Source organism: Lithobates pipiens, unplaced genomic scaffold, assembly GCF_037356315.1.
Source record: "Lithobates pipiens isolate NorthernLeopardFrog02 unplaced genomic scaffold, aLitPip1_a1.2 Scaffold_10, whole genome shotgun sequence".
Classification (NCBI taxonomy): domain Eukaryota; kingdom Metazoa; phylum Chordata; class Amphibia; order Anura; family Ranidae; genus Lithobates; species Lithobates pipiens.
Genome location: NW_027507686.1, coordinates 230,984,901 through 231,011,324, shown reverse-complemented (window position 1 = coordinate 231,011,324; position 26,424 = coordinate 230,984,901). Strand labels below are relative to the sequence as shown.

The window sequence follows — 26,424 nt, the reverse complement described above, 5'->3', positions numbered from 1 at the left end:
ATACATTACTGTCAAATTACAATGTAATTTATTAGATACAATATTAAACTTAAAAAGGGTTAACAAGATATCCTCCCAACACAAGATATCTGCAGATAACAATATTTTCAGTAAACACCATTACCAATATGCCCCCCAATTCTGCACCAGGGATCCATTTCTTGGATTCCTTTAATGTCTGAGATGGTTCCTGGTGCCGAAGTAGAGGGGCCATTTTTTGTAAGTAATGGATATGTTCCTTTACTGAAAATATTGTTACCAGCATAGATCTTGTGTTGGGAGGATATCTTGTTAATCCTATTTATATGTAATCTTGTATGTAATAAATTACAATATTCAGGTGCATATTATGTTATGTTATAATCCTCTAGGTGTGTTATATATTTATTGAACTGTTATATATTTTTTAGATGGGTCTAAGTGCTGACATATAAATTCCAATGTGTACCATTCTCCCTGTCCTGCAGAAGCGATAAGGACTACTAGGTCCAATGACAATTAAAAGGGTTTTGGTGATCCAAGAGCATTGGGAACTAAATGTGTATAATTCTTTGAGATGGATTTTAGTAATTTGTGTTTGTTAGAATAAAATTGTGAAATTTTATCCATAATTCTATGTTGTAATATTCCTGAAAATGATACACATAAGTTCCCATTCTCTTACATATCTTTGAACCTTTCAGAAAGACCTTATGCAGTCTACAGATCCTAAAACTCTTATGTGATTGTGCAAAAGCTCACCCCATTGTCCTGAAATGACCCTCTTCTACCTATATATCTTGGCTGCATGAGGACCCTGCATGTGAGTTGCAGTCTCTCTTCATATTTCCGTCCACAAACACCCCGTGAGAGCTTATTATTGTTCCCATGTCTCAGGTTGGGATAAGTGATGTTTAATGTTCATCACACGGGCAATGTTGAGGACTCTGTGTATTGACTAGACTCGCCCGTTTCATATTTAATCTGTGTTATCAGATCAAAAGCTTTATTCACATGGTTCAGTTTACATCTATTTTTTCTTTTTTGGATTGTCTAAGGGTGAGGTCATGCCAGACAGCTTTGTAAAATGTAAAATGTTATGTACAATGGGAGGACTCTCCGAGTTCAGGTGAATTTTATTACTTGCAGAGAAATCTTTACAATATCTACTGCAAATATTTCCACTTTATACCAATGGATTATAACTTTATTATATATTACTAAATTACCATAAAGTATATTTAAAGCCATTTTGTATGTTTGGATAGAGTGTGAAAGGGTTAGAAACCTCTGTCAGGTATTTATTTCTCAAGAAACTGTAAGCCCTTGTACACACGGTCGGAGATTCCGACGAAATGTGTCCGATTGGACCGTTTTGTCATATAATCCAACTGTGTGTGGTCTCCATCGGACTGTTTCCATCGGAGTATCTGACGGACCAAGTTTTCCAACTTGTCCGTAAAATTTTCTGACAAAATACTCCGATCGGACATACTCCGATCATGTGTAGCCTACTCCGACGGACAAACTGCCACGCATGCTCAGATCAAATTCCTAGACCAAAGCTATTAGCTACTAGCCTGAACGTAGTCCCGTCGTAACGAAATAACGTCATCAGGTTATGTACAATCGGATTTTCCAAAAACTTTGTCCGACCGTGTGTATGCAACAGTTTCGAACAAAATCCGTCGGACAAAATCCAACGGATTTGGTTGTCAGAATGTCCGACCGTGTGTACAAGGGCTAAGAGTGCCACACCAATGGACAACAAAAGGTCAAAGTGATTTTTTTTGATGTATATATTTTACTGTATAATATATATATAAATGTTGTTATTTGTTACAGCATTTATAAAGTGGCAAATTATGCATTATTATGTACAATCTGGCAAATGCAAATTATTGTATATTTACTTCAGTCCTTTTCATCAATGAGCTTACAATCTAAGGATATAAATGTAAATATAATTTTGCCACTAGCAATTTATGCAACTGTTAGTGGCAGAATAAAAAAAACATACATATTCACTACATTGCCAGAACTATTGGGATGCCTGTCTTTACATGCACATGGACTTTAATGGCATCCCAGTCTTATGCCCGATGGGAAATGAGCTTGTTGTTGCAAATTCCAACCATGTGTAGGCTCCATCAGACATTTTCCATCAGAATTTCCGACAAACAAAATATGAGAACTGGATCTCAAATTTTCAGACAACAAAATCTGTTGTCGGAAATTCCCATCTTGTGTGCACAATTCCCGACGCACAAAGTTCCACGCATGCTTGGAATCAAGTAGAAGACCCGCACTGGCTATTGAACTTCAATTTTCTCAGCTCATCGTAAGTCATCGCGTTCTTGACGTTCGGAATTTCCGACAAAATTGTGTGACCGTGTGTATGCAAAACAAGTTTGAGCCAACATCTGTCGGAAAAAATCCCATGGATTTTGTTGTTGGAATGTGCGATCGTGTGTGTGCGGCATTAGTCTGTAGGGTTCAGTATTGAGTTGGCCCACCCTTTGCAGCTATAACAGCTTCAACTCTTCTGGGAAGGCCGTCCACAAGGTTTAGGAGTGTGTCTATGGGAATATTTGACCATTCTTCTGAAAGCGCATTTGTGAGATCAGGCACTGATGTTGAACGAGAAGGCCTGGCTTGCAGTCTCCCCTCTAATCCATCCCAAATTTTTTCTATGGGGTTTAGGTCAGGACAGTCAAGTTCCTTCACCCCAGACCCACTCATCCACACTATATTGCCAAAAGTATTGGGCGGGTGGAATTATGGTGTGGGGTTGTTTTTCAAAGGTTGGCTTGGCCCCTTAGTTCCAGTGAAGGGAACTCTTAAGGTATCAGCATACCAAGACATTCTGAACAATTTCATGCTCCCAATTTTGTGTTTGGGGATGGCCCCTTCCTGTTCCAACATGACTGTGCACTTGGAACTTGACTGGCCTGCATAGAGTCCCGACCCGATAGAACACCTTTGGAATTAATTAGAGGGGAGACTGCAAGCCAGGCCTTCTTGTCCAAACATCAGTGTCTGACCTCACAAATGTGCTTCTGGAAGAATGGTCAAACATTCCCATAGGAACACTACTAAACCTTGCGGACAGCCTTCCCAGAAGAGTTGAAGCTGTTATAGCTGCAAAGGGTGGGCCAACTCAATATTGAACCCTACGGACTAAGACTGGGATGCCATTAAAGTTCATATGCATGTAAAGGCACACATCCCAATACTTTTGGCAATATAGTCTATATATATATATATCTATGTATATTATATTATATAAAAATAAAATATACCATATATAAAACTATTATTGCAATTCAATTGAGTCCAGTAATAGCTAAAATCTTACAAGGCTGCTTGATCTGTAAATACTTTGAAGAGGGGCTCTAATCTTTGGAATTGTGATAGGGGGGTTTGAGTAGGGGGTGATCACTGTTCTACTTTTTGATTTCTCTACGTATATTTGAGACACCTGGGGAAAAAGGTGTAAAAAATTAGCTGAAAAATTATTTTGTGTTGATACAAGCCCTGATAAAAGTGAAACCATTTTCAGAATTGTATAAAGCCTGAAGATGAGATCTAAGTTATACCAAAAGCTTGCATCTTTAATAACATTATTTAACCAATAAAGGGTATCACCTCAACTTTTTGGCATTAGCTGATGGCTAACATAATATATCACTCTACTACTACAGCTACACTACAATCTAGTGCAAATGTGAAAGGGAAATGGAGTAAAAATTGTATTGGTAATTGTTTTATTGCCTTCTGCTTATGGTCATACCATAAACCACAATGAAATATATTTGCATACTATATATACACACTTATAGTAAATGATGACGACATACAGAAAGTATAGTTAAAATACTTTCTAGATGAAAATGAAATTTCAGATGACATGGATGTTAAATGGCTAGGCCACTCTTCTTGAGTCTGTATTCACACCTATGCATGCACGTTACAAAACACTTGTATGTTGTTTTAGGGGCATTCCTCTGATTTGTTAAGGGACCCCAACACATGCCAACAAAGTAAACAACACACATGACCCTTCAATGCACCCAACACATTATTATTATTTTACAGGATTTATATAGCGCTAACAGTTTGCACAGCGCTTTACAAAATTCAGGTAGTTACAATACAATTTGGTACAAGAGGAATCAGAGGGCCCTGTTCCTTAAAGCTTGCAATCTAGGAGGGAGGGTCAAGTGATACAAAAGGTATTAACTGCTGGGGATGAGCAGAAGAAGAAAGTAAAAGTACAGTGTATTAGATAGAAGCGGGAAAGGCTTCTTTAACCCCCCTAGCGGTAATCCCGAGTCTGGCTCGGGTTGGGATTTTAATTACAGGAGCGGTAACCCCGAGCCAGACTCGGGATCGCATCACTCGATGCAGGGGAGGACACAGGGAGAGTTACTCACCATGTCCCCTGAATCCAGCGATGTCCGCCGCGCTGTGCGATCGAGCCGTCCTCCGCTCGATTCACAGTGCCGAATGCCGCCGAGCTCCGTTCCCTGCGACGTTACGGCGCACGGGAGCGGAGAACGGCGGCAAATTCAAAAAAGTAAAAGTACACAAAACACACACAGCACTGTAATCTTACAGATTACAGTGCTGTATTAAAAAATACACACCCCCTTTGTCCCTAGTGGTCTGTCCAGTGCCCTGCATGCACTTTTATATTATAAATACTGTTTTTTTCTGCCTGGAATTTGGAGATTGTCCATAGCAACCAAAAAGTGTCCCTTTTTCAGTGTTTTAGGATTGATTACATTATTGAATAATTTTTATTATTCTTTATTATATTATAAACTTTATCATACCCGGGATGTCTGCTAGACTCTGGTTTGGACTACAAAATAAAACGCCAGATTTCCATGCAAAATAATTGTACCGCTTTCAGCACCTTATTCCAGACTGAATCATACCGCCAGGGAAGTTAAAGAGAAGGGTTTTCAGGGATCATCTAAAGATGGATAGATTAGGAGATAGTTTGACAGATTGGGGTAGGGAGTTCCAAAGGATGGGAGAAGCTCGGGGGGAATTCCTGGAGGCAAGCATGGGAGGAGATGACAAGGGAGCTAAAGAGCAGGAGGTCTTGGGAGGACCAAAGAGAGCAGTTTGGTTGATTTTTTGAGACCAGGTCAGTGATGTAGCTGGTAGCCGAGTTGTGGCTTTGGTTGTGGCTTTGTAAGTTGTTGTTATTATCTTGAATTGAATTTGTTGGGTGAGCAGAAGCCAATGGAGGGATTGGCAGAGAGGAGTAGCAGAACCTGAATGGTTGGAAAGGTGGATGAATCTGGCAGCAGCATTCATGATGGACTGGAGGGGGGATAGCCTATGTAAGGGTAAGCCAATGAGGAGGGAGTTGCAGAAAACAAGGTCGGAGATGACCAGGGAGTGTATTAGAAGCCTAATGGTGTCTTTAGTTTAAAACGGGTGTGTTCTGGAGATGTTGCGTAGGTTGAGGTGGCACAATTTGGACAGGGATTGGAGATGGGCCGGAAAGGTCAGTTCAGAGTCCAGGGTTACACCTAGCACCCTGACATGTAGAGACGGACTGATTGCTCTGCCATTGATCTTGACAGAGAAGTCAGGGAAAGGGGCAGGTGGGGAGGAAATATTCTGAACAGATAGATGTGAATATACGTTGGGGACATTTCCCTTTACTTCCTGTCCTGGGGACAAAACCCCCTCCTAGAAAGTTGTCAGTAGAAATGTCTCCATTGGGTATATTTCCCTTTGTCCCTATTCATAGCATAACTGTAAAATTTTGAATTTCTATTCACTTTCTGTCTCTGTGATAATGGTCATCAGAGGAGACACAGACCTGACCAAGGTTAGAACCCTTCCCCACTATATCCGAAACATTTTGGCAATTTGTACAATTTAAAGGTCAATTCCACCCAAAGCTGAAATTTGAGCTTTTGATGCATGCTATTATTTTGTTCCTTTACCTGTAGGCTAAATATAGAAGAACACAGTCTAGCATAGAAGTCTCAGACCACAAACTTATAATGCCGCGTACACACGAGCGGACTTTTGAACATCCAAAGTCCGACGGAATGATTCCGTCAGACTATTCGATCGTGTGTGGGCTGCAACGGACTTTTGATTCGCAAAAGTCTGACGGACTTTAGAATATGGAACATGCTTCAAATTTTTCCGACGGAACTCCGCCGGACCCGGTCCCTCCGAAAAATTCGCTCGTGTGTATGCTATTCCGACGGACTAAAACCGACGCTAGGGCAGCTATTGGCTACTGGCTATGAACTTCCTTATTCGAGTCCAGTCGTACGTCATCACGTTCGAATCCGTCGGAGTTTAGTATGATTGTGTGTGGCCAAGTCCGCTCAGTCGAAAAGTCCGTCAGAACTCTGTCGGAACTCCGGCAGAACTCCGGCAGAACTCCTTTGGAAGTCTGTCGGACATAAGTTCTCTCGTGTGTACGGGGCTTAAGAGGATCTTAGAACGCAGTTTCAATCCTCTAAACCTGGAATGAACATTGTACATGGCTTTGGCACTGGACGTGCTACAATTGCCATTAAAAAAAGAAAGAAAAAAAAAAGTAAATGACTTCTGAGGAAAACTGACATGGAAAATCATAAAGTTCTCCTCGTAGTCAAGGTTGCATAGCTGGATTTCATGCATCACCACATGCAGTAGAGCATGAGAGTGAGTAGAAAGTGTTGACACGGAAATTATACACAGTCAACCTCCTAACATGCTTAACCACTTGCAACACTGTACCCATATGAAATTTTTAGCATTTTTTTTCACACAGCTTTTCTTTTGGTGGTATTTAATCACCACTGGGGTTTTTTTGTTTTTTGCTAAACAAAAAAAGACTGATAGGCTGCACTGATGGCCCCTGATAGGCTGCACTGATGGCCCCTGATAGGCTGCACTGATGGACAATGATGAGGCACTGATGAGACGACACTGGTAGGCACTGGTCAGGAGGCACTGATGAGGCTGCACTGATGGGTGGCACTGGTGGGCACTGATAGGTGACACTGATAGGCGGTACTGATGGGCATTGCAAGGCACTGGTAGGTGGCACTGATAGAAAGCACTGATAAATGACCCTGATGATAAGGCACTGATGGGCACTGATAGGTGTCACTTATGAGCACTAGTAGGTGGCACTGATAGGCAGCACTGATAAGTGACACTGATTATAAGGGAATGATGGGCACAGTAAAACTCCACAGTTTTTAATAGTCAAAATGAGATAAAAACTACACCTATTGTGCTACCAGACTTTCAATACAGGAGGAATCAGAGGGCCCTGCTCATTAGAGCGTACTTGTGCTTTTCTGTCACCCAGATTCAGCTAACAGTGGGCTAAAGCCCATTGTCAGCTTACATCACAAAGCCCCTCCAGATTCCTGACTGGCAGCTGGCTCAGGCTCTCAGTATACTGCTGAGAGCCTGAGCCAGCCGTTCCCACCTCTTTTTCTGGAGTCACCACTCTCTGCTCATTGAAAAACGAGAACTGAGCAACCAGTAGACATGTGATTGCTCAGTTCTTGGGCCATAAGCTGGCCATACATTTTTCTTGTTCAATTTCCTTTACATTTACCTTCAACTATGTAATGCAAGGGCCTGCCTGATTGCATACAAATTGAAGGTGTTTATGTTTGACCTCATTTTATATGATTTTGGAAAATCTAAAGAAAAAATTGTACGAGAAGATTGTATAATGTATGGCAAGATGCAGTGGGGAACAGCTGCAGTAGGTAAGCGAGTAGGTACAGGTTTTTATTTATGATTTATTGCATTTCTCCTTTAAGGGCAACCATTTAATTGAATAGGTTGCCAACATACCCTACATGCCTAAAATTGCAAGACAAAATCTTTGTAACACAATGCATTGCATTGTGTTACTGTCTGTCACAGATTGCTATAACCAAGGCATTGCCTTAGTGCATTGGGGTGCTAATCAATGCATGTTGATGCACGTGGAAACGTGAATCCAGCCTTGAACTTTTAGAAACTTCTTAGTAATTGTACATATAACACAATATGGCTCCAACACATCTCAGTTCTCCTCAAATGATAAGGGGAATTTTGTTGTGGGTTCAGTTTTTTTTTCTCACACACAATAACTTAAAACTAGAAAGTTTCCTGCCCTGTGTTAAACTTCCTGTCTGACTGTGGCTGATACTGGAGTATTACAAAACTGTTCTTCTGTTTCTCAAATTCCCTCATTTTATTTTTTAGACTGTTGAGTGCCCTGCCAACCCCGTATATCCCGTTCTTTCCAAATTTCACCATACATTACCCACTTCTGCTTTATCTAATGTCAAAGCGATTTCTCCAGCTTTTCACCCCACAGACCGTCATCTGGCAGTGATAACAAAGTCTACAAACCAAGATCTGCATCAAAACGGACCACATAATACAACCACAATGTAATTTCAGAAAGACAACCATCTGCGAAAAAATCTACTGTTTATGAGCTCCCAGTGACACTATATATACATGTGTAGCATTACCCCGAGCTGCTGGAATTTAAAAGGGTCCTCCTAGTATTTCCGTTGATGACCTTCCTTGTAGAAGCACCCAGACTCTCACCAATCCACCAACAGTGACAGACAGACTTCAGTACCTTCAAACTTTTTCATGCAATTTATTTACTCAACTGTCTTGGGGTACTGTACAGTACATGATACCCCAAAATCGCAGCAGAAGATCCCTTCACATAGAAGACTTTTCCATGAATTCTTTGGTCCAGATGGGTTACTATCTACCAGTATTTTACCTCTCTACCAAAGGCCAGCTAAGGACTCTTTAGGCCAATTTGGATATTCTAGTTCCAGATGGGCAAATAAGAGAACAAAACCCTGTTTGGCCCTGGCATCCTACTCCTGGCAAAGGGCTGAGCGATAAAGATGTGTCCTCTGTATCCATAGGCTCCATGCACACTGGAGCTCATAAACTGCAGTTTATTGGAGTTTGGGCGTTTTTTTAAAAGCCCATAAACTCCACTCTATGTTAGCCTATGTGTCCATGCACACATGGACTTTTTTCAGCTTTAATGAGCAGTGGAGTTTATGGGCTTTTTTCTGAACGCCAGAAATTCGCGTCCAAAGTGCCGTTTTTCACCGCCAAAAAACGACAAACGCTGATAAACGCTCATAAACGCGCGTTAATTAGTGTTCGGCATTCTATTTTTTCAATGCATTGTGGGAGTTTGGAATGTACTGTGGGATTTTTGGAGTGTCCTCTGTGTATTTTTATTGAAAACGCCCATAAACGCTAACGCTAATAAACGCTCATAAACGCTAGTACAAAACGCTGTTGAAAGCAAGTTTTTCAACCAGCGTTTTCTGCCAGCAATCTGGCGTCCAGAAAAGGCTTTTTTGAGCTTCAGTCTGCATGGAGCCTATACTTACCAAGCAGAGCTCAAGATGCAAAGACTAGACCCTGCTACACAGGCATCTTCACCAGCCAAAGCCTTGGAGGCAAGGACACTTCTAGAAGGTCTGTTCAAATATTTATCCCCTTTCCCAGCCCACATGACTGACAGATTGTGATTAGCATGGGCAGAATAAATATTTGTACCCCGATATATTGTATCCTCTCACTCTACCTGCTGGAGAACACCCAACAGGAGCAGACAGAAGCAAAGTCCCTCGCCTTAAGAGAAACGCATGTTTAACCCAAGAAGATAAACAAAGATTATCCTCTTCCCCAGCCCACATTACCGGTACAAACTGATGAACCAGGGTAGAATAAATGTCGATAACCCAATACATTACATCTTCTCACTCTGCCTACTGGAGAATGCTCTGGACAGGACTCCAGATTGTGACAACAGTGGACCATGCCGGCACAACATGCAATTCCACAAGGAATGCATGTGACAGGGTGGCAACACAGGAACACAACTGGGGGACAGTTGTCACCCCATAACACAAAGAACCCCAACAAGGATATTTATGGCAGACTCAGATATTATTTTAATGAAAATTTCAGATTTCAAAATATTAAAAACTGCTTTTGAATTTACTTTAACACATTAACATTTTTATATGATGTTTTTTTTTTTTTTATTTGTTTTTTGGTGCTTAGCTCTATTTAAAGTAACTCTTCAGTCATTTTTTTTTTTTTTTTGGACAGTAAAACCTTTTTTTTCTGCCGGTAAATCCCTTATACAGCCCACTTCCTGTTTCTTGTCTGGTCATTAACCTAGGCTTATGACATCATGCACAGCTCTCTCTCTCTCACTCTCATAAGAGTCCATTCACACAGGGGCAACTTTGGATCCGACTTGAAGTCGCCCCTAGTCACCTCAAGTCGCGCAACATGATAAAATCAATGTAAGTGAATGAGAGCCGTCTTAATGCACACTACTGAAGTCGCTCCGACTTCAGAAAAGGTTCCTGTACTACTTCAATCCGACTTCTAGGCAACTTGTATCCATTGATTTCAATGGAAGTTGCCTCCAAGTCGGATCCCCTGTCTCAACTGAAGCAACTTTCCAGGAAGTAAAAAATGGTTCTCTGGGCAAACCCCTCCCTCCCACAGAGCTGATTATTATGTGATTGGCCACTGGCAAAGTCCCCTGTCCTGGAGGCAACTTCAAGTTGCCTTGTAAGTTGCCTCAAGTCGTGCTGTGATTCACACTGGTGTCCAAGTTGCCTCCCAAAGTCTCGCTGGAAGTCGTGTTGCCCCTGTGTGAATGGACTCTTAGGCCGCGTACACACGCGGGGACTGTTCGCCCAACTTTGTCCGTCAAACAGTTTCGGCAAACAGTCCGCTCAAAATTAGCATGGACGGACATGGCCACACACGACGAACGAACAGTTTGCTGAAACCGTGCGCGATGACGTGAACGGCACGTACGACGGGACGAAAAATACGACGTCCTATACACTGCATTATAACTTTCGGCGTGTAAATCCTTTCTGAGCATGCGCGGAACTTAGTTTGACGAACAAGCCTACACACGAGGGGACTGTTCGCTGAAACAAAGTTTCAGCGGACAGTTTTTCGGAATTTCCGAAAAACCTTGTTCAGCGGACTGTTCGCTGAAACTGTCCGCTGAAAGCCCACACACGAGCGGACTGTTTGCCGAAACACTGTTCAGCGGACAAAGTTGGGCGAACAGTCCCCGCGTGTGTACGCGGCCTTAGAGTTTGCCAGCAGGGGGGGGGGCAAGCAAGTGGAGGAGAGATGAGTCATAAAGAAGCCAAGGAGAGCTGTAGAGCTGAAGGGGCTGGATGAGGGTGGAGATAATAGGAGACTGCAGACAGCCACAGAGATTCATGCAGAGAGGAGAAATGTGCAGGCAAGCGTCTGTGTGTCTGTCTGTATATGTGTGTGTCTGTATATATGTGTGTGTGTGTGTCTGCATATATGTGTGTGTCTGTTTACATGTGTATGTGTGTGTGTATGTGTATCTGTGTAAATCCAGAAAGTGAACAGGCAGCAGATTCAGCTGCCCACAGTTAAAATGGCTGCAGCCAGACTTAGTGGAGGGAGGTTTCTGCAGCATATTTGGCAAGTACAGAATCACGGTATATATAAAATAATATGCAAAGTGGTTGGAGGGAAGCTTCAGAATGGCAAAGATGTTTTTATTACAAATTATGTGAGCAGACTGCAGTTCCTCTTTAACGTAGGAGCAATCTCTCTTTTATTTTTACACCAACAGATCAGCACGTATTAGCTTGTAACAATATGCTAAATGAATCCTCTAAAAACACTTTAAAAAAAGTTTTTCATTATTTCTAATGCATCTTTTGGCTTCCTGTGTACTGCTTCCACAAACTTCCTATTGGGTATTGTGCAATAATAATAATAATATCATTTTCATGCATTCAAATACTTTCACCAGGACTACATGTCCCAGCATGCCTAGAACCAGTGTATATATGTCCACTGTCACTGACAATATATTTCTGACCTGGGGCCCCTGCCTGTGCTGATGTGCATGTCCCTATTCACTTTCAGACCGGACCATTTTGCTGGCTTAAGACCAGACCACTTTTTGCGATTCGGCACTGTGTCGCTTTAACTGACAATTGCGCGGTTGTACGATGTGGCTCCCAAACAAAATTAACGTCCTTTTTTTCCCACAAATAGAGCTTTCTTTTGGTGGTATTTGATCACCTCTGCGGTTTTTATTTTTTGCGCTATAAACAAAAATAGAGCGACAATTTTGAAAAAAACTCATTCTTTTTTACTTTTTGCTATAATAAATATCCCCCAAAAATATATAAAAAAAACTATTTTTTTCCTCAGTTTAGGCCGATACGTATTCTTCTACATATTTTTGGTAAAAAAAATCGCAATAAGCGATTATTGATTGGTTTGTGCAAAATTTATAGCATTTACAAAATAGGGGATAGTCTTTTATTTTTATTAATAATTTTTTTTTCACTAGTAATGGCGGTGATCAGCGATTTTTATTGTGACTACGACATTATGGCAGACACATCGGACATTTTTGACACATTTTTGGGACCATTGTCATTTATACAGCAATCAGTGCTATACAAATGCACTGATTCCTGTGTAAATGACACTGGCAGTGAAGGGGTTAGCCAGGGGGTGGCAGTGTAGGGGTTAAGTGTGTCCTAGGGGCGTGTTACTAACTGTGGGGGGCTGGGCTGTGTGTTAGTGAACACTGATCTCTGCTCTCGACTCATTCGCCGCGGGACCCGCGACAGAACTCACCAAAGTCCCAACCGGCACGCGGCGCGCGTGCGATGGCAGGGCGGCAATTACAAATGGACGTACCTGTACGCCAGTTTGCCTGCCTTTGCCATTCTGCCGATGTACATGGTCGGGAAGTGGCTATGTAATCCATTACTAGGAGCGCTCAACAAAGGGTGGCTCCATGGTACCCTGCAAAGGTAAAGAAGCCACCCTAAATCTGGATGTCAGAGCCAGCACTCTGGGGGACCATCTTTGAAAGAAAAGAGAACTACAAAATCAAGGAGTAGTATACTTTGGAGGTTATTTACTAAAGGAAAATCCACTTTGCACTGAAAGTGCACTTGGAAGTAAAGTTGCTGTAGATCCGAGGGGGGCATTCAAGGAAAATAAAAAAACAGCATTTTAGCTTGCACAGAAGATAGAAATCAGCAGAGCTTCCCCTCATTTCTGATCTACCCCTTAGATTTAGAGCGCTTCTACGTGTACTTGCAGTGCAAAGTGGATTTGCCTTTCGTAAATAACCCCATTTGTGTTTTATGCAGCATTTGAAACAACTACAAAAATATGATTTATTTTCATTTTAAACCCTTTTTCATTCATCCAGAGTAGAAATATCAGTTAATACCAGACAAAATGAAAAATTAAACCTTGAAAAGCATAGACGAAATAACACCTACCTGGCTAGTAGTTCAGTTTTTCATCCAAGTATTGGTGTACTCCACCATTCACTTCTCTCTTCAATCTGGTGATCCTGGACCACACCTGCTGGTGATGCTGGAACAATATCCTTGTTGTTTTTCACAAACAGAACGCCTGATCTGAAAAAAAAAAAAAAAACACCAGTGCTATAAGCTTTGTCACAGCCACTAATGGAAATCATTTAGGATTTGATTGTGATTAATGATACAGGAAGCAGAGAAAGAGGAAATTACACATTACAAGCTTAAAGAATCGTACTCCCACTGCCTCTTCCCTATAGGAACCGTTTGTTTATTCTTTGGGGATTACCCAGAACTCTGAATAAAGTATTTATTTTTAGGTTTGGATGTGTGGAAAGGGATTAGATTGCTCTTTGTACCCATGATAGGGAGATTTTCCCTCTCTATCTGGAGTTTATTTACTAAAAATGGAGAGTGTAAAACCTGGTGCAATTCTGCATAGAAAACAATCAGCTTCCGTTTTATTTTTTTTTGTTTTGTTATCAAAGCTTAACCCCTTCCCGACCAACCACCGCAGTTATACTGTGGCAGGTTGGCTCCCCTACGCGAGCCGTCGTAGCCGTACGTCCGCTCTTTAAGACGCTGTAGAAGGCCGATGCGCTTGCCGATGCGCAGCGGGCGCGATTTTACCTTCATGCATAGAACCACTTTCTGATTGTTTAAATATGAATACTTGTAGAAGCTTCAGGGAAAGAAATGGACACCTTTAAAAATACTGTGTTCTTAAGGTGACATAGGGGTCAATTGGGGACCAGCCATGCTCAGAAATGTAGGATGCGGGCAAGTTTCAAGAGAGTGAAAATCGTGCCACAGGTGGCAGGACAGGTAAATATCAATGGTTTTCTTTGATGGCAGCCGGTGTTTTCGTTATTTATCCTATTTATGAATTAGATATAGTTTTTTTTTTAATATTTGCTTGGTGGTCAATTTGAAAGTGTTAAAAAAAACCCTTGTTAAAAAATTGTAGTACTATTCCTTCCGGACTTCTATTGCTGATGTTGATGTTGCAGCAACATGTATGTCCCTGTTACTTCAACCTATAGGGTGGCTACGCTGGCATGGAGGGTCACCCTGGAGCCCCATGGCAGCCACCATGATGTGATATAGATAACAAAAGCTTGGGAGAAGGCACCAGCTGAAGCTCTATGAGACCAGGTATCAAGGAATACATGGTAGCCAGCTGGCTTTGGCACCTGGGCATGCTTATGCCTTGCTTGGGGGTGCCTACATGCAAAAGTGCACAAGTTCATGCATGTGCTTAATAGTGTGTGCACGGACGTGTGTGCATGCCTAGGGTCAGTGTTGGTGCCAAGCACCCTATTTTAAAGTGGAAGTAAACCCTTCTATCGTTTTCAGTCAAGGAAGCTGCCATCTTGGCCTCTAATGATTCTTCAACTGTCATAATGCTGCACATGTGATCAGTTATGAAACCAGCCATTGGATGGTTTGAAAGTTTGGTTGAACTAATCTATCCAGTAGACAACTCCTCTGGTAAGCTCTCTCTAGGGTAGTGTTTGGGATGCCTGAGTATCCGATTGACGCCCACTTGTAGATCTCTGTTGGTAGACTGCCTATAGTGCATCATTACGCTTAATGTTAATTACTGAGACTTACATTGCTCCTGTCAATTTTAGCAGCAAGCTATGGGGTTTGGTTGTTGTAGGTTCTTTGGGTTAGGCGGATAGTTTTTTAGGTGTTCTGCCTTACCTGTGGTGTTGTATTGTTTGAGCCGGGGAATGCCCCGAGGCTATGTTCTGTACTTTTTCTTTTAAAACGAATAAAAATAATTTATAAAAAAAAAAAAGAAAGTTTGGTTGAAAGCACAACCAATGTGAAAGTTAGCATTTCCGGCATGCCGGGAGTGTAAGTGTTTTTTGAAACAGGGTTTAAGCCCGCTTTAAGGATGATCTAATTTTGTGTCAGTGCTGTTTCCTGCATCTTGATCTGTGTTTTTTCCTTATGCTTCTTTTTACCGACCCAACTTTCTCCTGACCTAATCTTCCTGACCTAAGCCATGCTCTGTACTTTTGCTTAACCATTTTCCAACCTCTTCATTTTTCCTGACTTTGATCTGGCTTCCGATTTGGTATTGAATTGCTAATTCCTGGTTGACCATGGCTTACGCTATGATTTCACTACTGCTTCTGGTTCTGCTCAACACTACCGCCAAGAGGCCAAGTGCCTCCTTAAACATCCTGCTGCCTGCTGGTGTTACCAGTGGCCATTCCGGACCCAAGCCCGAATTTCTCTTCTACTTCTGCTGAGTCTCCTGCTGGCCCCTCATCTAAAGCCGCGTACACACGGGCGGACTGTCTGGCCAACTAAGTCCGTCAGACAATCCGACGGACAGTCCGTCCTACTTTTGAATGAACGGACTTGACCACACACGATGAACAGACAGTCCGTTGAAAGCTTGCGCGATGACGTGTACAGCACGTACGACGGGACTAGAAATACGACGTCCAATACACTGCAATGCAACCTTCGGCCGTGTAAATCCTTTCTGAGCATGCGCCATACTTAGTCCGTCCAACTTGCCTACTCATGAGCGGACTGTCCGCTGAAACCAAAGTTGGACGGACAATATTACGGAAATTCCGAAAGACTTAGTCCGCCAGACTGTCCGCTGAAAAAGTCCGCTGAAGCCCACACACGAGCGGACTGTCCGCTGAAATGTGTTTCAGCAGACTAAGTTGGACAGACAGTCCGCCCGTGTGTACGCGGCCTAACACTCCTGCCTGCTGAATCTGCTTGAGTGGCATCTCCAACCTGGGGTTCCACAAGCAACATCTTTTGGCACTCATATTCCTCCTGTCCATTAGCACCATCTTGTCTTACTTTTAGGGGTGCTTGGGCAGGAGATACAAGAAAAGTGGCCTTCATCATCTTGGTCTCCTATAAAGTACGTGACAGTAGAACTTGGCGTGAGGTATTATGGAATATGCAGTTCCAAAGCAGGAGGTCATCTGTGAACAGTGCACACCTCCAGATCCGGAAGTTCAGAGAATTGTTGAAAGGATAGAACGGGCTGCACAAACTTTAAACCGGCAAATGTAAGTATTTTGGGCAACATATTGCTGCTATATATCCCCGTTAATAGTAACATAGAGCTAAAGGGGAAACTACTATATATAGTTAGAGTTTAATACAACTTTAAGGTCTACAAGCACTATACATCTGAGCCTCTGAATTTGGAGAACCAGTTCCACCGGGACATTTTAGTTTACCGAAGCCAAAGCTGTAACCTTTACTCAACAAAACTCCACCCATCCAACGATTAACTACCGCAACTCTACTTAATGACTACACTTAATGGTGCATTTCAAAAGCCACAGATTAATCAGTAACACCACACAAACACTCATCCCTTTAAAAGGAACATTCACACCTAAAGATGAGGTCACGATTATTCAAATAGCACACTTGTCTCTCTAATGTAAACATTCGATCTATGATACAGCAGCTCTGTCAACTAAAATAAACCTTACCACGGCTTATAAAGTCTCCCCCACTGCTATCAAGCCCATAGAACTTTTCTTGGGCAATCTTCAAATGATTGTCAGTGGTTCATTTCATGTCAAATTTACATCCAACCACTTGTGAGTTTATATGAGGCGACGGTGAGGTCAGGTCAATGATACAGTGGCACACCAGCACAGTGATGGAAGGGGAAGCCATAATTCAGCTGGCTAATGCAAAAGTATAGGATATGTTGCCCCCCACATTTCATATTCCTAATATGTGTCTTTTGTACCATGTTCTTGTATTAAAAAGTATCCTATTTTCTTTGCATTGCTTCCTTTATGTGAAATACCTGGTGATCTTGCCAACCCCCCTTATATTCTATTTCAAACTGACCACAACCAGGCATGAGAGCACATCTATCCCAGTGTGGTCAGTTTTCTGACTGTGCTTGGGGCACAGCCTGCCTGTCCTCCAATGGTCAAGACGTGCGCTGACACACCCACTGCATTCACTGGGAAGATCAGTGATCTGTTGTTTTTCCACCCCTATCTCTCTAAGATCTATCTCGTTTCTGTTATAAAATTTTGCAAATTAGTCATTTTTCTTCATAAATTTTATATTGTAAATTTTTATACTAAAGAAATTTATACTGATGCATATCTTTGGTAAAAAATAACCCAAATAAGTGCATATTATTTGGTCTTTGTGAAAGTCATAGAGTCTACAAGCTATGGTAGCAATCATTGAAAATTGATCGCACCTGATGTACCGATGGCCTATCATTTCTTGAGACCCTAACAAGCCAGGAAAGTACAAATACCCCCCAAACGACACTTTTTTTTAGAAAGTAGACATTCCAAAGTATTTAGTAAAAGGTGAGGTGAGTTTTTTGAAGTTGTAATTTTTTTCCACAATTCTTTACAAAATTAAGATTTTTTTTCTTTTTTATCACAAAATTGTCATATTAACCACTTGCTGATCGCTGCACGCCGATATATGTCGGCACAATGGCAGCAGTGGGCAAAGGGGCGTACCTGTATGTCCCCTTTAAGAGCCGTGGATAGCAGACGTGTGCACGCACGTACAGCATGACCGTGCCCGCGGGACCAGTGGACTCAATGTCCGCCGGTCTCCCCGTTCTGGCTAGTGTAATGACAGAGATCAAAGTTCCCTGTCATCGGGAGCAGCTATCGCTGTCATGGGACTTGAAGCACACCCCCACACAGTTAGAATCACTCCCTAGGTCACACTTAACCCCTTCATCGCCCCCCTAGTGGTTAACCATTTCACTGCCAGTGTCATTTATACATTAATCAGTGCATTTTATATCACTGATCACTGTATAAATGGTAATGGTCCCAAAATAGTGTCAAAATTGTCCTATGTGTCCGCCATAATGTCACAGTCCCGATAAAAAAATTTAAAAAAATCGCAGCTCGCCACCAATACTAATCGAAAAAAAATTCCATAAAACTATCCCCTATTTTGTAGATGCTATAACTTTTGTGCAAACCAATCAATATACGCTTATTGCAATTTTTTTACCAGAAATATGTATAAGAATACATATCAGCCTAAACTGAGGAAAAAATTGTTTTTTTTATATATTTTTGGGGGATATTTATTATAGCAAAAAAGTAAAAAATAATGCGTTTTTTTCTAAATTGTCAATCTTTTTGTTTATAGCGCAAAAAATAAAAACTGCAGAAGTGATAAAATAGCACCAAAAGAAAGCTGTATTTGTTGGAAAAAAAAGGACATCAATTTTGTTTGGGTGCAACACCGCACGAGCATGAAATTGTCAGTTAAAGTGACGCAGTGCTGAATCGCAAAACGTGCTCTGGTCAGGAAGAGTGTAAAATCTTCTGGGGTGAAAAGGTTAACATGTTATTTCTCACACACAATTGCAATTACACCCCGAAATACATTCTGCTACTCTCCTGTGTATGGCGATACCACATGTGTGAAACACAGCCTGGCCACATACAGAGGCCCAACATGCAGGGAGCACCAACAGGTGTTCTAGCGACATAAATTACACATATCATTTCTAGACTACTTCTTACACTTTTGAAGGTCCTGGAGCACCAGGACAATGGAAACAACCAAACAAATTACGCCATTTTGGAAAGTAAACACCCCAACGTATATTCTATGAAGCATAATGACTCTTTTAAACATGTCATTGTTTTCCACAAGTTTTTAGAAAATGTGGAAAGAAACTGAAAATGCTTTTCTTTTTTTTCTTTTTTTTTTACACAAAGTTGTCCACACATAGCATGTAAATTACTCCCCAAAATATATTCTGCTACGCCTCCTGAGTATGCCGATCTCACATGTGTGAGACTTTTACACTGCCTGGCCACATACAGAGGCCCAACATGCAGGGAACACCATCAGGTGTTCTAGGGACATACTGTACATTTCAAATTAAATTTGACTACCTTTTACACTTTTGTGAGGCCCTAATGAGCACTGATGTGCCATGGATGAGCACTGATGTGGCATGGATGTGGAAAGGATGAGCACTGATGTGGCATGGATGTGGCACAGATGAGCCATGAATGTGAATGGATGAGCCAGGGATGGAGCCTGGATGAGCATGAATGTGGATGGATGAGCCAGGAATGGAGCATGAATTTTGATGAATGAGCCAGGGATGGAGCATGAATGTGGATGAATGAGCCAGGGATGGAGCATGAATGTGAATGAATGAGCCTGGGATGGAGCATGAATGTGGATGAATGAGCCAGGGATGGAGCCTGGATGAGCATGACTGTGGATGGATGAGCCAGGGATGTAGCATGAATGTGCATGAATGAGTCAGGGATGGAGCATGAATGAGGATGGATGAGCCAGGGATGGAGCATTGATGTGGATGGATGAGCCAGGGATGGAGAATGGATGTGGATGGACGAGCCACGGATGGAGCATGGATATGGATGGATGATCCAGGGATGGAGCATGGATGTGGATGGATGAGCCAGGGATGGATGGATGAGCCAGGGATGGATGGAGAAGCCACAGATCAGCTATACACTAAAGCAGTGAATGTGATTGGTGAATCAATCGCTGTCATTTAAAACATTGCCTCCCCCTGCTTGCATAAATGCAGAACACTGTTGTAAAAAAAAAAAAAAAATTTTTTTTAATTTTCAGAGCCACCATATATCCATGAGTGGCTGCTGTGGCTGCTGTGGCTGGTGGGAAATATCACCGACAACAGGGGAGCAGTGACAGTTATTATCACATCTCTGCAATTCAGGCCCATTTCCAAGATGCTATTGACACAAATTGAGGTGCGTACCACTAAAAAAATGATTAATTAAATAAATGAAAATTAAATGAAAAAATAATAACATTTGAAGGAGTTGTGACGGCAGAAGGTTTTTTATCTTAATGCATTCTACATTCTATGCATTAAGATAAAAGGGTATTTTGTGTGTAGTAGCCTCCCCAGCCCCCCTAGCACTTACTTGAGCTTCCTCTTTATCCGGCAATGTCCACAAGTCCCGCAGCCATACGGGACTCTCCATCCTGATTGGCTGAGGCACAGCAGCGGCTCCATCGACTCCCGCAGCTGTCAATCAAATTCAGTTAGCCAATCGGGAGAGAGAGGGGGCAGCTCCGTGTCTGAATGGAGACACAAATCTGCAGCTCAGCTCGGGTGTCCCCATAGCAAGCTGCTTACTGTGGGGGCACTCGACAGGAGGGAGGGGACAGGAGTAGCAAAGAGGGACCCAAGAAGAGGAGGATCTGGGCTGCTCTGTGCAAAACCAACTGCACAGAGAAGGTAAGTATAACATGTTTGTTATTAAAAAAAAAAAAAAAAAAAAAACAAGACTTTACAATCACTTTAAATTTGCAAAATATAATTAAAAATAAAAATCAGCATTAAAATAGGGGAGTAAGGGGTTAATCAGACTATTTAGGGTTAACTACAGGCCACTAAGGGGTTTAATAGGAGCACAGTTTATTTAAGAGAGAAACTTTTTTGGAAAGACAAAACACTGCGCTATTCTAATATATAAACAATATACAAACAGCAGCTAACACAACATCAAAGTATAAAAATGTGACATAGTAAATATTATGGAAAAGTGTAGCGCTTTTTTTTGAAAAATTATGGCATATTTAATGCCAGTATAACAGGTGCATATATTCAATAAACAATATCAATGTGAACTAATACGCACACCATGCAAACTTTGCTGTATGCAATTATAATGAAAAAAAGCAAATGTCCAAAAATGGAATAGTGAAAATTATAAAAAAAAGTGTGAAACAGGTAGAAAAAGTCTCTAAAATGTCCGTGTATGACACAATTATGTGTAAACGATCCTACACCTCCTCCATAGAAAGACCGTGCAGTCACCACGTGAGATCCCTCCACCAAACGAAATGGACGCTTACCAGACTTAATGGATCCTACTCAAATTTATATTTGGAGGATCACATAAGCTTGTAGATATATGTAAACTCCTTCGGTGTTGCACTTTTCTGGAGGGATTTCAAGTATGGCTATTTCGTTCACAAAGATGACATGTCTCCACCCATATAGATCCACATGGATAATTGAGCACATATAAAGAGAAGCAGGGACCACAATAGTGTAATTCCACGCTACACTTTTCCATAATATTATTTAAGAGAGAAGCATAGGTATTTAAAAAAATATACATACTCACTTAGGTGCATAGGTGTGCGCAACCTATTGCATTAGGGTGTGCACCCCAAAGCTTAAACACGTGTGTGTGTGTGTGTGTGTGTGTGTGTGTTTGTTTTTGTATATGTAATATATACGCACTCTTATAAATAAATGAAATAAATAATAAAAACTTAAAAAAATGTACAGTGTTAGTAGGGCTGTGGACGTGTCAGTAGTGCAGAGGTTGGTGTCAGTAGATTTTTATTGTTTTATTTTCGTAATATTTCAAAAAACATTTTTAGGAGCCCCATTGGGGGGCTTTGGTGAAATATCAGCAGGGGGGAACCAGCACCGCATGGGATGATTAGTGTACAAAGAATTACCGCTCTAAGGTGATGACTTCTCCCAAAACAGCTGTCTCCAAAGTCCCACAGGGTGCTGGCTCTGTTTGCAACAGGAACTGAAGTAGAAAAGATGTAGCTGGATAGCCGCACTCCGAATTATTCAACTTTATTTTAAAAATGTGATTAAAATCATAGCATCTAGGCTGGTAAACAGACTAACTGCACAGCCGCTGACATGTTTCACACCGAACACGGTGCTTAGTCATAGCTGGGAGGATTAGTGCCCAGGCACACCCGGCACACTCCCTGTGCACACCTATGGCTAGGTGGATGCAGCATTGGTCCAATACTGCGATCAAAGACCGTTGATCACTCAGCTCTTTGTCTTCAGTGAGCAGACAGAGTCACCAGCTCTCTGCTCTGCCCCTCCAGCATCCACTGGAGCGCTGAACTGTGCAGGGGGGCGGGAGCAGCTTGTTCAGGCTCCTGGCTCCGTTCCACGAATCTGGGTGGATCCCAACGTAAAAGTCAGGATCGATCCAGAGCCCGGAGCAGCTGAGTGACATCGGCAGACAGTGGGCTGAAGTCAGAACAAAGTGCACTTTTTTTTTCGCCATTGGCTCTACTTCTCCTTTAAGTTTTTACTATTTTTTTTAACTTGTAAGGTTGTTTTAACTGCCATCATATGCAATTAAAGTGTCACCTCTTTGATCTGCAAAGAATGAACCAAAGAAGTTACAATGAAGCAATAACAACATGGCTACATTGTAATTCTTGACACTGCACACACAGTCCTGCGAGTATCAGTTTACACAGAAAGATCTGCGTAAATAAAACATGTCCTAGCTGTCAAAATGACAGCCTGGAATTGCAGTCAAAAAGTGCTCAAAAAATGGAGGCAGACTTTTCATTCATCCAACCGCCCTCCATTCAAAGAGCTGGGGGGTAGCCGAAGAGGCAGGCATAGTCAGCACTTTTGACTAGTGCCTGCGACATAGGGTTGCCACCTGTTCGGGATTCACCCGGACAGTTTGGGTTTGGAATCATGCATCCGGGTTTTAGACTGTCTGAGACCCAGACACATTATTCAGACCGGACTAAGTTGTCCCCCCCCCCCTTTCTCTCTCCTGCCTCTAAGTTAGTACGCTAAGGTAAATCAGGGTTCTCAGAGCACTCATTATATCAGAGCTCCCCTTTACACCAGAGGCCACATGTTCCCCCTTTACAACCACTTTGTACACCATAGCATCCATTATGTTAGAGTCTCCAGAGTTCTCCCTTACATTAGAGTCTGCAGAGTCCCCCCTTACAGTGAAAAGGAACTCTGAGAGTTCAGATGTAAAAGGGGAGCTCTGCAGATTGTAAAAGGGGAACTCTGTGAACTATGATGTAAAGGGGAACTCTGTGGACTCTGATGTAAAGGGGAACTCTGTGGACTCTGATGTAAAGGGAACTCTTGTGATTAACTTCATATGATTAGAAATGTTATTTAATAGCAACATCTATGCATTGTTTATCTATGAATACTATGAAAAAAAATTGCTGTGCAACGCTGAAGTGTTCGGGTTTGACTTGAAGAAAAGGTGGCAACCCTACGGTGACAGGTGGGGACTGTTTATATTAACCCCCCGCTGGACTTGATGATCACAGCTGTGGGGGTATCCCGGGGACAGAAGATTGAAGATTTGAAAGTAAAGTGCAGCCACCATTACTAAACTTCAGCTTTAGGCAACATGGGCCCTTATACAGCTCCACAACAGGTGGAAACAGGATTCATGTCCCACCAACACTCGCATGGAGTTTGTATGTTTTCACAATTTTTCTTTTGGAGCCCAGATTTCCTCCCACCTCTTAAAATCATACCGGTAAGTTATTTGGCTTCTCCCACACTTGTATTATTGAGTATGAATGTGGTTGGGACTTCTGAAAATAACCTTTGTGTGGAGCAGGGACTGATGTAAAGAGTTTTAAATATATTCTATAAGAGCATTAGAAATATGTTTAAAGCATTTTTTTATCACTATATACTGTAGATAAGTAAAATAACACTGTGTGGTTTAAGTCTCTTGACTCATTGGCCGTTGCTTTGCTTGCAACATTAATCACCATGAATCATTGCCTTGCAAGGCTTACTTGTTTATCTTCATAAATACCAAGAACACTAGATTGGATAGGAGTTTTTTTTTTATGGGGAACCACAAGCTCAAAAGAGGAAAAAAAGGGGCCATGTGGCAACTACTGCATGCATATATACAACACATAACACAGAAATATATGGAACATTCCTCATATTGTATCATACAAACACACCACTGGATCCAAGAACCAGGGCATCCCGAGGCTCTGGACTTCCAACTAAAGAGGCACTCAAGTTATTTCAAAAAGATATCCACTGCCCATATCTGCACCCTCAGCACCGAGCCTATGGCTCAATGTCCTCATTATCAAAATTGTATTATGATAAGAAGTGTATCCTATTATTCACAAAACCTTTGACCAATGACATGTAACTTTAAGGGAATGTAAACTCTAACAAGGAACCACTCTTATAGGCTTCCTTTTAAATCTAGTCTGTTAAATATATAATTAAAAGTGTTTTGATGTATCTGCTCTATAGGTGCAAAAAATACCTATAGGAATATTGCCAGCTGATAACATCCTGTGCTGGATTCATATTAGTTACATTGCTCTCAGTTGTATCTGAGAACTACACAACTCTCCTTCCCTATCTTATGGAGGAGAGGTGTAAGTTTTCTGTAGTCTTGACCAAGAGTGACAAAGCTGCTTCTCCATAGATACAGGTACAGTGAGTGAGCACTGTCACTCTAGGACAGTGGTCTTGAAACTGCGACCTGATGGGTAGATGTGGCTCTTTTCTTGCCTTTATTTGGGGCACCATTCCATCTACTGACACCAATGATAGGGCACCATTCTCCCCACTGACACGAATGATGGGGCACCATTCCTTCAACTTACCCCAATGATGAGGCAATGTCCTTCCCTTGAATACCAACCATGGGGCCCCAAGGATGGGGCACAATTTTTCCCACTGTCGCCAATGATGGGGCACTATTCCTGACACCGATGGTGGGCAACAATTCCTCCAACTGACATGAACGATGGGGCACCATTCCTCCCACTAACCCCAACAATGGGACACTTTTTCTCCTACAGACACCAATGATTGGGGCACCATTCCTCCCCCTAACACCAACGCTGAGACACTATTTCTCCTACAGACAGCAAAGATGGGGCACCATTCCTCCCACAGACACCAATAATGGGGCACTATTCTTCCCACAGACACCAATGATGGGGAACAATTCCTCCCACTGACACGAATAATTGGGGCATCATTCCTCCTACTAACCCCAACAATGGGACACTATTTCTCCTCCAGACGCCAAAGATGGGGCACCATTCCTCCCACAGACAACAAAGATGGGGAACAATTCTTCCCACTGACACCAATGATTGGGGCACCAGTCATCCCACTAACACCAACGATGGGACACTATTTCTCCTACAGACACCAAGGATGGGACACCATTCCTCCCAGAGACACCAATGATGGGGCACTATTCCTCCCACAGACACCAATGATGGGGCACTGCTTCAACCACTGACACCAATAATGGGACACTATTGTTCCTACAGACACCAAAGATGGGGTACCATTCTTCCCAAAGACAACAAAAATGGGGCACCATTCCTCCTACAGACATTTATGATGGGAACCAACCCTCCTACAGACACTAATGATGGGACATTGTTCCTCCCTCGAATGTCAACAATTGGGCACCATTCCTCAAACTGATACCAACAATGTGGCACTTCCCCCCCCCCCCCCCCCATTAAAACCAATGTCAGGGCTTTGTTTACTACTATATAGCGTTGTAGTGTAGAGAGTAGAGGACTGTAGTGTAGAGAGTAGAGCGCTGTAGTGTAGATAATAGTGCACTGTAGTGTAGAGAGTATAGCGTTGTAGTGTAGAGAGTAGAGCGCTGTAGTGTAGAGAATAGTGCACTGTAGTGTAGAGAGTAGAGCGCTGTAGTGTACAGAATAAAGCTCTGTAGTTTAGAAAGTAGAGCTCTGTAGTGTCGAGAGTAGAGCTCTGTAGTGTAGAGAGTAGAGCGCTGTAGTGTAGAGAATAGAGCACTGTAGTGTAGAGAGTAGAGCACTGTAGTGTAGAGAGTAGAGCGCTGTAGCCTAGAGAATACAGCACTATAGTGTAGAGAGTAGATAGCTATTTATTAGGTAAAAATACAAGGTTTCCTATGAATGGCTGAGCCGCTTTTACCCCCAACTCAATTTTGTTCTGGGAACGGGATGGGATGTCTCTGTCCCGATGCTGGAACACAGCGCTGTGTACTGTATGTAGCTGATACAGTGGTGACAGTGAATTAAATAGGCCAGCTTAGCCCCAACAAGCTTTTGAAGTGATAGCAAAGCTGGAGTTACCCTTTAAATATCTAATCCATCATAATAGACAGGGCTGGATTTGACAGATCTCTGGTGGAGTGCTTCCCATAATACCTGCTCATCTCTTGCCGTTGGTTACTACACAATGACGCTCATTATA

The 26,424-nt window shown here is 42.1% G+C and overlaps 1 protein-coding gene across 1 annotated transcript in view; it reads right to left on the bottom strand.

Annotated features, from left to right (window-relative positions):
- EHF (ETS homologous factor) overlaps positions 1–26,424 on the bottom strand; it is a 102,517-nt gene that overhangs the window by 59,315 nt on the left and 16,778 nt on the right. The window contains exon 2 of the mRNA XM_077462866.1: positions 13,344–13,484. The gene's annotated coding sequence lies outside the window, so the exon portion shown is untranslated. The remainder of the gene's footprint in view (positions 1–13,343; positions 13,485–26,424) is intronic.